A 14,770-nucleotide genomic window follows, 5' to 3' on the forward strand; every position below is an offset into this window, starting at 1 on the left:
GTCTAATAAAGTGCACAGATATGTGAACAAACCTGCTGGATATTATGAGATGAGCTCTAAGGGTACAGAGTGCCATGTGTTTGTCAAGGTCCGAGAAAGCTCAAAGGAAGTATTGTCTGAGCATCCAGAATGAATGGGAGCCTTCAGGTAGGGGGATGGAAGAAGAGAATGCCAGGCCAGGGCAACAGCATGTTCAGAGACACACAGGTGTGAAACAGCATGTGTGGTTCCTGCTTAGAGGCAGCTGTGTATGAAAAGCTAGCAGGAGGCCTTGTCAGACTTTTCAACTCGTTTCCTTATCTGAACCATAAAACAGAACAAGATTTGAGCAACTACTTTCTCAATTTTCCCAGTGATAGTATGTAACTAGTCCAGATGCATGAAAGAGAATTCAATTGGTTATATATAATGCCCGCTTTAGGGTAGTAGGGAACTCAGGTTGAGAAGGACTGTATTATATGCAACTATTCATGTCCTCAGTAGAATAATATGATCACATCTGTGTTTAGAAATATACTTTTAGGAGCTGATTAAAAATGGCAAAAGAGTTATTGAGCAATTGTGAATCGAGTAGAAGATAGTAAAAACATTAAAGTAGATGGAGAAATAGTTTTAGAGCTATGTAGGAGGCAGGATGTGTATGAGGCTGGTTCACTGAAGATGAAGAAAAAGAAAGAAGATGAGGATGATGCAGCGCTAAAACACCAAAGTGCCTTTGTGGGCAGCAGTACCATTATCTGAGCTACACAAAGTAGGTTTGAAGAGCCTAGGACGATTTTTATGGATCAGCTGCTGATCCATATTAGATTATTCAGATCTAGAAGAAGTATAGGCATGGATGAGATTGCTTTATAAAAATCTTGACACAGAAAAGAGGAGGACTTTGGAAGTCATCTTGTGGCACCAATGTTTAAGAGATTGGAAGAAAAAGAAGGGTCAGTAATGTACACTGAACAGGAAAGGCAGAGATAAGAGGCCAGAAAAGCCTGGCTCTCCAAACCCAGGAAATATGACTTTAAAAACTAAGTCAGCATTTGCTGTTTTATCTTTTATTATAGCCATTCTGATTAGGATGAAAGGTTATCTCATTGCAGTTCTGATTTGCATTTCACTGATGGCTAATGATATTGACCAATTTTTTCACATATTTGTTAGTCATTTATATTTCTTCTTTTGAGAAGTGTTTGTTCAGATTATTTGTCCATTTTTAATTGGAATACTTTTTTGTTGTTGAATTTTTGAGCTCCTTATATATTCTTATATATTAACCTGTGTCGGATGAATAACTGGTGAATATTTTCTCCCATTCTATAGGTTGTCTCTTAACGCTGTGCATTGTTTCTTTTGTTGTACAGAAGCTTTTAAGTTAGACATAATCCCGTTTATCAATTTTTGCTTTTGTTTCCTATGCCTTGGGGGTCCTATCCAGAAAATCATTATCTTGAAGCATTTTCCCTTTGTAGTTTCAGATTTTACATTTAGGTCTTTAATCAAATTTGACTTGACTTTTGTACAGGGTGAGATAAAAGGACCAAGCTTCAATCTTCTGTATACAGGCATTCATTTTTCCCAGTACTATTTATTGAAGAGGTGTCCTTTCTCCAATGTATATTTTTGATGCCTTTATTGAGAATTAGCTGGCTATATTTGCATGGATTTACTTCTGGTGTCCTTATTCTGTTTCATTGGTCCATGCATTTATTTTTATGCCAATACCATACTGTTTTGGTTTTTATGGGTCAGTATTATGTCTTGAAATCAAGTATTGTGATGCTTTCAGCTTTCTATTTGCTCAAGATTGCTTTGGTTATTTGAAGTCTTTGAGTTTTCATATGAATTTTAGGATTTTTTTTTCTAGTTCTGTAAAACAAAGTGGTATTTTAATGGGGATTGAATCTGTAAATCCCTTTGGTTAGTATGAACAATATTAATTTTTCCAATCCATGAATATGGGAGGTCTAGGTCAGTACTATTCAATGATACAAAATGGAGTTGGGAGGAGACCAGAGAGTGCCCGTCAGCTTTGGCAGGTTCAAGGACTCTGATGACCTGGGACAGATGCAGTAGGGTGACAGGGATGATTGGGTTACAGTGGGTTCCCAAGAAGAAATGAAGAAAGTGTGAATTTAGGGATCTACAGTTTGACATGGGGTCAAAAGAGGACTTTTATGTTTCTTTTCCCTCAAAAAGGGACTATTTTGAACACATATTTTGAAGACACAGGGAAAGAGTATTTTAAAAATAAAAAAGAATATAAAAAGAATAAGAAAAAGAATAGATATAAAGATCTGGGGGACTAGAGCCTAAAAGAAGGTATAGGAAGGAGGTGAGGACTTTTCCTTTTCTATAGTTGAGGAAGAAAGAGTGGACTTATCATGTCACCAAATGCAAGGATGGCCCAGAGAATGTGAGGAAAATGCCAGGCAACTTGTGTTGCCCTGTAACTTAAAAGAACATTGCTATGTGCTTGTTGCTCTCACTTCTGTTACCTGACAATGGATCTCTGTGACCCAGAGGGTTTCAAATTTAAACTCTATTATCTCAGCTGTTTTTTGAGACCTGGATTTCTGCCACCATTCCTCATTATAGACTAGATGGGGGAATTGATCATCTTCTGTGCAAGATATTGTGTCCAGTGTTGACTAATGTTCTTTTAACATTAGTTAAAAGATGAAAATTAAGTTTGGAGGAACTAGAACAAAACTAATTGCCAAAATATCCTAAACACTGGTCGTAGCTCTCATGGGGTACTACTCCAACCCAGTTTCAGGCCATGAGATTTCCTAATTTTTACTCTAGATATGAAATTCTCATGGTCAAATGTTCTACCAGGAAATATTTGACATTGTCTGGAGATATTTTTGATTGTGTTGACTGGCAGAAGGAGGGCACTACTGGCCTCTTGTGGTAAATGCCAGGGTTCTGCTAAATATCTACAATGCACAGAACACCACCACCACCACCACCCACCCACCCCACCCTCCACCACACACACACACACACACACACACACACACAAAACCAAGACTTATCTGGCCCAAAATGTCAATAGTATCAAGGCTAAGAAACCTGTTCTAGACTAAGCACTGGAGGACTTAAGAAAATACTTTTGAAGTTTTATATCATACTTCTTAGTTGTTAGCATGAGAAGTTAATAAGGAGATAGGCAGAGATGAGAATCAAGTTTGGAGGAACTTGAGCAAAACTAATTGCCAAAATATCCTATATTTGTGAAGCTCCTTGTTCAGTGAGCATGCTCAGAGCACTTAGACATGGATAGTTTTAAAGAAGAGTTGGATCACTAGAGTTTTTGGCAGAACGTAACACTGCCATTTTTTTCTACCATTTTAATAAAGGAAAATGAAAAGATCAGAGGTTATTAAATAGGATACGAGAGAAGTATCTACACAGAAAGTTTAAAATTTTAAAACCTTACCTTTTGAATTGTGTAGTAGGTGTGTCTACTAAAGGGGTTAAAGATACTAATATGGGTAAAGTTTCAGGCACAGATATTGGTATAGGTATGAATGGGCAAAGGGAAAAATTGTACTATGATGAACTTTTAGCCCTACATTTTTAGATTTTATTGAGAGAAGTTCAGCTGTCTCTTTGACATAAGTTAGCTGTGTGAGTTGAAAGATTTTATAAATATATTTGAGTTAAATCTGAGAGCTGTAAAAAGACACTGACATGTCTAATAAAGAGCTGTTAAAACTTGAGTAAATGAAGCATTATCTGTACTATAGAAAATGTAACTATATTTTGATTTAGCTTAATGTTTTGGAAAGAATATAAGTAGACATGGGTAGTATATAACTTTGCTGTGCATCATGAACACTGAAGCTTTTTCAATCTTAGAAAGTGCTTTCTAAGAACACTGTTCCTTCAGAAGAATGTTCTTTTTTTTTTCTGTACTGCATTTTTAAATTGCATAGGGAGTTTTAGATAAATGGAGAAGTACATTCCAAAAGCCACTCTAGCAGGAATAGAGTCCATCAAATATTTGGATAGTAAATTTTTATCACTTTATAAGATCTTTTCTTGAACTGTACATGAGGGGAAAGGAATCCCATACTGTAGTGTTCTCCCTATTTGCAGAAGCATATTAAAGACCTAAAACAGAGGCAAGGCTGGAATGCCAGGAAGAGGGAAAAAGAAAGGACAAAAGGCCATCATAATCTCCATGTTTACTTTGAGATGCTTGTTTAATGACCTTTACATAAGGGCACACTCCTGCCTTTAAGGTAAAAATAGGATCTAAAAAGCTATAGTTCAGAATTATAATGATGTATCTGAAGGCCATGGACCATTGGTGTCAAAAGACAACACTTGGGATCATCGATGAGATTTAAACAGACAAATATTCTAGAGGAATCCTCTTGAACTATACACTTGCTACTTTGGCTTTTTGAATAACTCATGGATGAGCTTTTCTGCTAGCCTCCAGGCAGTGTGATAACCAAGGAAGCAACAGTATTGGGAAGCTCTTCAGACACTAATCAGCTGGGGAAAGAGTTCATTGGCAAAAGTGTCCTCCAAGACACTTCCCAAGCAGAGAGGACTGTCACTTAAGGGGGAAAGGGAGCCCTCATATCCAGTCACTGTAAGCATCCAGCAGGCAGGAAGATGGCTCAGGTAGTGGCTGGATGAAAGTAGACTTGAGATACCCAGCTCTGGAATGAAGTCATCTTCTACAGTTTCTTTCCTCACTGAGAATGAATTCAGGGTGGTCATTCTTTGAGGGAGAGGTGCTTCTTCAATTTTTATTAACACAGTAGTGTGTCTCTGTGTCTCAGAGGGGATATACATAGTCAAATGGATTTGCTTATTAATGACTTCCAGCTTGGCTGATGACATCCTCATTGACAGAAAAGGCTAGTAAGGAATTGGGTTCTTCTGGGTAGACTTCAGTGAACTTCTCCAGGCTGGTAGACCCTGAGAAGGGACACTTGAAGAACTCAGACCAAGATGTCCAGGATCCCTCAGAGAATATCAGACTCAGGATCTGAAGAGCCAATTCCATCAGAATCCATGGGGAGATGTTCTGGAGGGGGCAATTAGGCCTGAAGCTACTGCAAAGGTACACGTAGTCCAAGGGTGAGACCCAGACTTGGTCCTACTCCATTCCCATTGGCCTCCACCTCTACTTGCTCTTCCTGCATCCCCAAGTGCTGTCTTAACCTTTGGTTCTCAGCTACAAGGCCATGAATTTTCTCTCTTAAAACCTGATTTTCTAGAAAAAAATCTCTTTTTCCAAATCTACTACTTGTTCCAGCTCACTCTTTTGAGCTTTCTTTCATCCTAATTTTTTGGTTTCCTCCTCAGTGCCTTCCTCTCAGGACTCAGATGCATGAGGTGCTGTTACTTGTGCACCTGGCCACCAGTGCTGTCCTTTTCATGAGAAGTAGGGCCTGGCAGTGGTGGCAGGAGCAACCTGGCCAGACTGTGGGGAGTCCAAGACTGTCTAGAACAATGTCCTGATTAGTATTTAAGTTCTTCAGGCATCTCACCACAGCCTGTATTAATCATATTGTACCTGAAATACTACAGAAACTAATTGTTGTTAGAACAATTTAAGGATTGAAAACAGTGTTCTCTTTGGGGATACCAAAAAGATCTTCCCTGACCTTGCTCTGCAAACTATAGAGAAACTAGGAATTTGGTTTATTTTTTACATGCTGGATAGATAAGTGTGGAATGACTTGGTTGGTGGATGCTCTCAGCTGTACAGGGCCTCTTTCTACAGAAAGAGATAGGGCCTCAGGGGCTGACCTTCTCTTAACTTTTCTGCTGCTACCATCCACCATCTGTTTTGAATTTTTAACCAGTCTTTACTTCTTTTCTCCCACATCATTAAGTGGTCTCAACAACTTCTCTTCAGTGTTTCTACTGAAATATAAAACATTTTTCCAGTTTTCCTTCTATTTTTCCTTATTTCCTGGTAAACTAAGGTTATAAAAGGAGGGAAGCCTTAAATGATTGTTTTTTTTTTCAATGGATATTTTGTTTCTCTTTTTACTTAAATCCTACAGTAAAGAATAAATACATTTTCAGAGCTAAAGGTGTATTTCTTGGTATTTCAGAAAGAAAATAGACTCAGGTCTTTTTTTAATGTTTCCTCCGAGGAAGTAAGATGAGAGCTTTGAAGAATTAAAAACAGTAAGGCTTTGGGTAAGGTCAGAGAGATTTAATGTTGGGAGATGCTGCCAAAGATTCTCACCTAAGGGAGAAGAAGGAATGGAATGTGGTAGGTAAGATTCAGTCCTGCGTGAGACTTGGAATGAAAAATGGAAGAAAGTTCTAGAGACAACTTCCAGATAAGGTTCTAGAGACAGCAAAGAAGAAAAGTCCCAGATGCTTGCAGCAGCAGTTGCCATTTCTGAATACTATTTATTTTTAGGAAACACAAGTTTCACATATGTGGGTAGGAAGCTTGATTGGAACAGAAACCCAATGCCTTGTTTCTGCTGTTTGTGTCCTATCTCTAAGGTACTGCCTTTCCTTATGGCTCCAGAACACTCTACAGGAAGTGTTGAACATAAACAGTTAACTGAGGATGAAATAGCTCTTCTTTTCTGAGGATAGAGTAGGAAGTGATGGGCTATGGTTGAAGCATGGGGAATATGGGTTTGATGTTTTAAAAGATTTGCAGGGCTACTCAGTGCTAGGATATGGCAAATTTATCAACATGGTAAAGTCTTCTTTAGAGACCCCCCAAAAATATTGTTTTGGTGATAACTTAAAGACAACCTCTTAAAAAGCTTTTTTTTTTTTTTTTAGCCCAAGGTTCTGTGAAAGAGAAACCAAACCTTAAGGCCATCATGTAAATAGGTCATGCATTAATTTACCTGACACACTTGAAGACTAGACATAGGTAGTTGATCATCTTGTGGCAGTAGCAGGAAATAAGAAACCCAAGCTGCATGTATCTTTTAAAATCTCCCTAGCAACCAAGTCAGCAAAGGCCATCCTTCCAGCACTTGCTGCCAGCTGAGAGAACTGGCTTGAGATTCTTTGAGGATTGCCCAGTACATCAAGATCTTCTGTTTCAGTGCCCTTTTACAAAGGGCCATCTCTTACCTCTACAGTGCTGTCAACTTTTTTAAAATTATAGGTATATATTTTTGTACTGGGGTTGAACCCATGGTGCTTTACCACCAAGCTACCTCTCCAGTTCTTTCTAAATTTTATTTTGAAATAAGTTCTCCCAGAGTTTCTCGAGCTGGCCTTTAACTTGCAGTCTTCCTGCTTCAGCCTCCCAAGTAGCTGGGATTACAGGTGTGCATTACCATGCTGGCTTTACTTATTGTTTTAAAGTTCTGTTCATATAAATTGTTGTCTACTTCTAAAAGAACAGAATTCTTTGAGAACCCCATAATAATTTATAAGAAAACACTCAGAAGAAGATGAGCTATAAAAGCAATGTTAGTATTAAGGCTGGTGAGCATATGTAATTAGTTCTACCCCATAATGAAGACTAGGGCAGAAGGTCCTATAACTTGTTTAGGGTCACATTGTTAATCCTATAAGTAGCTATATACAAGTCCTGAAGGACAAAAACATAATGTTCCAATTTTTGTTGGTAAAATTTTTCTGTAATCCCAGGGATTGGCAGTACTTGGCACAAGGGCTACTTTCTTTCCTTCACCCCACTGCACCACTCCAGAGGCATAGTAGTATGTGACCCTGGTTTTCAACTCATGTGGGCAGTTGGGATATTTGGAGCTAAGTCATGGGGCTGCATTCTGGAGTCATGCTCAATCATGCATAATGTTTATTTTGTGAAGTTGCTTATGCCTGAAGCTCAAATTGGACCATGTTTAGAAGATTTGGGGGTACAGTTTGCCAGTGCTTCTTAAACGACGGATGGACTCTGAAACTTTGCTTTCATGTGCTGTGTTGACAGTGGACTTGCCATTGGATATAGCTCAAACATGATCAGGACAGAGCATGGAGATGCCTCTCAAGTAAGGTCAAAGAGAGTGACAGCAGAAGTTGATGGAAAGAGAAACCAAGTACAGGAACATGCCGCGTCTCTGCACTTCTCTTTCTTTTTTCCAGAGATGGTGCAGAAGGCAATTCATCCAGCTGTTCAAGTGCTACAAGCTCATCATCCTTGATTCCTCTCAGTACCTTATACCTGTCCCCAAACTACCCACCCACCCATCTAATCTATTGGCTATTCCTCTTGGCTCAACCTTTGGAATATCTGCAGTCCTACCTTTTTCTACTATTGCTGCACTGGGACAAGCCCATCATCCCCTCTCACCTGAACTATTGAAATCACCTGCTTTGTTTCTTTAACTCCATTCTCCCCACAGAGTCTGTGCTCCATAGAGTTGCCACAATAATCCTTCAAAATATAAACTGGGTTGCATCACTCTCCTGATCTAAAGGTTCCAGCAACTTCTCAAAATGTTTTGAGTGGAATAGTAAATCTTTCCTGTGATCTGTGACACACTGAGCTATCAGGAACCTGACCATTTTTCTATTTGCAACTCTCTCCCGTTACACTGGTTTTCTTGCTTTATCTTGAACCAGTCAGGTGTGTCTTCATCTCCAAGCCTTTGCATTTACTGTTTCCCCTGCTTGTAACAGTCCTTCTCATGATGATTGAATGACCCTGAATTTTCGTCTCTTTGAATGTCATTTCCTCCAAGAGGCCTTTTCTGGTCACCCTATCTGAAATAATACCAGCTATCTGTATCTGTCTGTTTGTCTGTCTGTCTTTATATTATCTACCCACCCTGTTTTTTCTTTATTTTTCATTATGCTTCTCATCTCTGCCTGACATTGTATATCTAGTTTCTCTATGTCCTCTCCCTTAGAATGTGAGCTCCGTAAAGGCAGACCCATGTCTGTTCTGTTCCTTGCTCTATCTCTAGCTAATAAAACAGTGCCGGGCACACTGTAGTTATTTATTAATAAATGAATCAATTGAATTAATTAACAAAGTATGCCAAGTCCTTTTCAATATAGGTAGCCAAAGGTGACTAATTATAATTGTATGTTTTCGCTACACACACACACACTCCTTATAAGATATTAGGACCTGTGCTAGATTCTTTGCTTGTCTTATCCAGTTTAGTAAAACAGCTGCCAGATAGGTGCTTTTATTATCCCCATCATAATAATGACAAAATGGAGGCTCAAAGAGGCAGCTTTTCTCAAGGTCACACAGTTATTAACTAATAGAAAGTAATTACAGTAGGTCTGGCCTGGCTTCAAAATCTTAACTAGATAACTGTGCTATATATTACATCTCCTAATTTTTAATGTGCCAAAATCCTATCAGAGAATAAATAGAATAACAGGGAATTTTTTTCTGTATATATTTTTACAAAGGACTACAAAATTATAGAATACATATTTTTGTTCCTTTGAGATGAAAGAAGTTACTCAAAAACTCTAGAAACTAAGTTCCATTAAAGATCACGTGCAGTAATATAAAAATACAAATAAATTTATTCAGTTATATTAAGTTAAGCAAGATTTTAAAAGCTTCCATTTCATACCTTTCTAGTTAAAGAAAAAAAATGTTATGCAAATAAAATCCATCATGTTGGCACATTTACAAGATGCTTTCCCTTTCCCTCTCTGAGCTCAGAATCTATTCTTTTATTTCTTGCCCTTTTCATTCCTGCCACCTACACTTTAGGGCCATCTTCTTTTGCTCTTGCTGTCCTTTCCTTTGCTCTCATTTGTGTAGCTGTCAGCATCTCCTCTTCAGGTGTCACTCCCTGCAAGCCCTCACTCCTCTTCAGGTGTCACTCCCTGCAAGCCCTCACTGGATACTTGCATTTTATGGAGAACCCTTAACCTCTCCAAGATGTGCCCCAGTTCTCCCAGAACTTCTCACCCTCTCTTCTTTTGGGAAGTGAATGGGAGGTCCAGCCCCCTTCTTCAGGGTCTTTTTCTTCTCAGTCTTCCCCATCTTATCTCAGAACTTCTGTGTGCAAGATTTACACCATATAAATTCTTGTCACATTATCAGGTGCTCTTTCTCCATGAGAATAAAGTAGTCCTTTACTCTTTCCCAAAATATAATACTTTCCATTGTGCCCTCTATCTAGTTCCTGTGATCAACTCACATGAAGCTAAACTTCTAGGCAAGTAGCTCCAGATGCCTGGAGATATTAAGGTGCAGCAAGAGAAACAAAAGGTGTTAGAACTGGAAGATACCTTAGAAGTCATGGGGGCCTGTTTCTTTTGTTTTGCTGTCTCATGTTTCAGTTTCTATCTATTAGCATGCATTTGGCTATAAGTAACAGAGTGCTCCAACTAAGGGCTTAACATGATTTGCTATCTTCCTTAACAGTAAGTCTGAAGGTGGAGTGGTTCTAAAGTTTGGTTAGGAGCCCACAAGTATGCAGACCCAGGTGTTTTCCATGTTTTCCCTCTGCGACTTCAGCTTATTGGTGAAGTCTGGCCTCCTATCCTGAGGTAGGATACCTCACATACATAGCTACAGCCTTTTGAGGAAATGGAGATATATTTAGTTTTCATGCCTCTCTGTATTACAAAGGAAAATTTTTTCCCAAGCGACCTCAGCAGACTGCTGCTCATACATCTAGCTATGAGGAAGCCAGGATTGCCCCAAAGTGACATGTTGGCTTTCTGACAGGTAGGGCAGAGACAGGGACAGGATTCTTCCAAGGCAGAAAAGGGAAAGAAATAGCTATTGGTGAGGCAACATTAATGTCTGTCATTTGTACTAAGGCTGACAAGAACAACTTCTGAATCATCCACATCCTTTTTTAGTATTGTCCAAATTGGAAGAATTTGTTTCTGTTTACAAGTGTTTGTGGGTTTAAGCTTCTCAACTAACAAGAGATAGCCAGGAAGTGGGGAGGGTGGGTAGTAGTTTTTGTTTTTATAATAAAATAAAAAACAGCCAAAATTTATTTCTTATAGTTCTAGAGATTGGAAATCTAGCATGGCCAGGCTCTGGTGAGGGTCTTCTAGATCACAGACTTCTGACTTCTCATTGTGTCCCCATATAGCACAAAGAACTAAAGAACTCTCTCAGGTCCATTTTAGAAGAGCACTAATTCCTTTCCTGGGAGCTTCACCTTTATGACCTAATCACCTTCCAAAGGACCCTTCCTAATGCTGTTACACTGGGGCTAAGAATTCAGCAATGAATTATGAAGGGGATGTAAAAGTTATTCTATAATGGGGGAGGGAGGAAAGGAAAGAGAGAAAGGAAAAATAAATTTAAAATAACTATAATATATAATTTCACATATATATTAGATCATGTGACACATATTGTGAGCTGCTACTATGTGATAAAATTGTATATTAGTCTGTCATTGGACTTTGTTGTATAGCTTCTTATTTTCTTTTTGTGGAAGCTCAATGATTGTACACTAAAAGAATGACCAATCTTTGTTCTTCTTTCTGGCATTCAGTCAAAGGGAACTTGTCCCAGTAGAGCTTTATAAATCATATAATTAAACTTAGGAACTGAGATTTTTAGATGTAATAGAGGATGCCTTTCTAAATGAAGGCTGCTGGCAAACGTATATATAACAATGAAACAGAGAGTAACTAATCCTAGTCTTTGATTCAATTATATCTGGTAAGAATTATTAAAAGAAATTTTCTTCTAATACCACCATTAATTTTTAAATTATTTTAGATTGAGACAGATAATAAGCCAGTTGTAAACATCTCAAATTATTGTGTTTTATATGTCAGTTATACATATCAAAGCCTGTGTTAGGTTTCAAGGATCCAACAATATAGATATGACCTCATTCCAGCCTTTAGAACCTGTAGCTCCAGTGGAGGAGAGACATATAAACTAATTATTATAATTCTGTGTAATAAGGACTACAACAATGGTATGTAAGATAAGAATTAGTATAAATGACAGTGTCTATTCTGTAAGATAGTTAATGGCATCTTCATTGCTAAGTGCAAATACAGAGCCACAGAATAATCCAGCTAACTTGTCTTAAGTAGCAGAGTCAGGCTGTGAACTAGGTCTCTGGCCCCAAATCCAGTGTCTTGCTTCCTAGGCTGCCTGGAAGAGAAGATTGAAGTCTCTCTTCCATTTGAAGGCAATATCAATCAGAAAAGACTCTGTGGAGTAGTTACTATTTGAGATTGACCCTGGGACATAAAATCTCAGTAGGGTGATAGCAGAAACATTCTAGGAAATGAGAACAGCACAAAAAGGTATTGCAATTTATGGCAGAGAAGATATCAAGAAGGTAGTCGAATCTTCTAATGAAAGGCCTTATCCTCAAGTAAAGTATAAGATATAAACTCTATACTTAAAGTGTAAGTAAATACCTTTTGCTCAAGTTTTAAGGTATAAAGTGTATACTTGAGTTATTCATATTTAATTCAATGGACAAAATTACTCTTTTCCTTTGTTTTGTTTTGTTTTTTTTGTTTTGTTTTTTGTTTTTTTTTTTTTGCTGGGAGGGTACTTGGGGATTGCTCAGGGGCACTCGACCACTGAGGCACATCCCCAGCCTTATTTTTTGTATTTTATTTAGAGACAGAGTCTCACTGAGTTACTTAGTGCCTCACTTTTGCTGAGGCTAGCTTTGAACTCACCATCCTCCTGCCTCAGCCTCCCTAGCCTATATTACAGGTGTGCACCACCGCATCAGGCTCAAAAGATTATCTTGGGTAGTTAATTTGCTACAAATATATCTAATAGTGCTGGAGGTGATCCAGAGAAGAGGTCATAGGCAGTCCAAGCAAGAGGTAATGAAGGCCCTCTAAGGAGCTACCTTTTCACAAGGCTCAAGTGGTTGTCATCTCATGTAATACCAAAAAAAAAGATATATGTAGCCACAGATTGGAGTGCTCTTCAGATTAGTTGCTATTTTTATTTCAGTGAACAATTATTTACAATAACTAAAAGCTATTTTCCCACTACAACTATTTCTTTCATTCTCTTGTGGATGAGTTATCTTACCTCAAAGAGGTTTTCTAAGATAAATTTTCAGTTGCTTAAAATCTCCCAAAAGAGAAATGCATAGTTTGTGGCAAGATGGTACAACAAGGAAGGTCAGTATATACACTCCTGCCCAGAACAATGGAATAAAATTAAACAAAGGTATATTAAATAACATCATTAGTCATTAGGGAAATGCAAAGAAGAGCCACCATGAGATGCACACCACACCTGCTAGAATGGCAAACCAAATTAAAAAGACCATATCTAAACTTGGCAAGGATGTACAACAACTGGAACATTCATACACTGCTGGGAATGAAACATGATAGAAGTGTTTTGGAAGTAGTTTCTCAAATATCAAAAATTACTCAACTAGTCTACTCCTAGGCAATTACCCCAGGGAAATGAAAGCATATATCCATTTATTTTATGAGTAATTGTGTATAAATACTCATAGCAACATTAAGTAATAGCACTGGAATTACCCTCAAATTTCATTAGCAGGTAAATAAGGAAACAATTTTGGTATGTTTGTGTTATGGAAATATATCTCAGCAATAAAAAGGGTCTGAGCTATTGATACAGGTAACAAGGTGAGTGAATCTCCAGATAATATTGCTGACCACAGGAATCTAGACCTCTTCTCTACCAAAGAAGAGTTTGATTCTCTTTATATAAAATTTAGAAAATGTAAACTAATTTACATTGACTGAAATTAAATTGGTGGTTGCCAAGGGGCAGTAAGGAAGAGAGTAAGAGGAGGAAGAAAGATTGTTAAAGGGGCATGAAGAAACCATGAGTGTTGACTAGGTTCATTTCTTGATTTTTTTGTGAAAATTTTATGAATGCATTTTTCTAAATCTTATCCAATAGTACACATTATAATATATGTAGGGCTTTTTTGTAAACTATACTTTAGTAAAGCTTTTTTTCAAACTACCAGATACCAGCTATGTCTTCCTCAGTTTAAAACTTTTAATTCTGCGGACTCAAATATGACAAGAAGCATTTAAATTCTCTTGGATCTAAAAAATATTTTTCCCGCAGTTTATACCTATATTTTGCTTTCATTTAATTTTTTAAAATTCTTTAAATGGAAACCAGTTTTTGTTGTTGTTGTTGCTGCTGTTGTTGTTGTTTTTGGTGAGGAAGTGGAGCAGTAGAAACATACATAATCTACTAGTAAGACCATAATTTGATGTCATTACTATGAAAAAACATTTTCAAGTTAAATGTGTGCATGCCCCACTACTGAACAGTTCTCATTCTAGGTACATATGAAAATAGCAGTTCTAAACTGATTTCAAGACTCTTTTATGCTTTTAAGTTATTGAGGAACTTTTGTTTATGTATTGAGAGCTTTTGCTTATGTCAGATATTTACTTTATTAGAAACTAAAACTGGGAAAGTTTTAAAATATTCATTTTTAAATGACAATAATAAACCTATTGACATGTTAACACAAATAATACTTTTAGGGGAAATCATTATTTTCCAAATGAAGAAAATTAGTGAGAATGGTGGTATTGTTTTATAATTTCACAACTCTCCTCAGTGTCTTTCCCAATAGAAGACTGATACTCTATTCCTATATTCAATCTGCTGGAATATATTATTTCATTTGAATACAGGAATAAAATCTGGCCTTAAAAACATATGTAGTTGGAAATAGAACTATTTAAATAGCCTTTTCAGAAATTTTTGAATATTCTTCTTTGGTATTACACAACTGTCCAAGAGACAGTTTCTTTAAAAGAAGTTGCATTGTTGAATCTGAACCACATCAGTGAACATTTTGTATTCTGTCATATTAAAGTCTATTGGTCTGTCTTGTACTTTGAATGGATC

General features: G+C 37.4%; 1 protein-coding gene and 1 pseudogene across 11 annotated transcripts in view; one reads left to right on the forward strand and one right to left on the reverse strand.

Annotated features, from left to right (window-relative positions):
- Positions 1-14,770, forward strand: part of Snap91 (synaptosome associated protein 91) — a 120,388-nt gene that overhangs the window by 24,787 nt on the left and 80,831 nt on the right. The gene's annotated exons all lie outside the window — the stretch shown is intronic.
- LOC124083103 (uncharacterized) lies at positions 4,489-9,934 on the reverse strand (annotated as a pseudogene).

Source organism: Marmota monax, unplaced genomic scaffold (genome assembly GCF_021218885.2).
Source record: "Marmota monax isolate L192 unplaced genomic scaffold, Marmota_monax_Labrador192_F-V1.1 WCK01_AAM20220418_F8-fsc00013, whole genome shotgun sequence".
NCBI lineage: Eukaryota > Metazoa > Chordata > Mammalia > Rodentia > Sciuridae > Marmota > Marmota monax.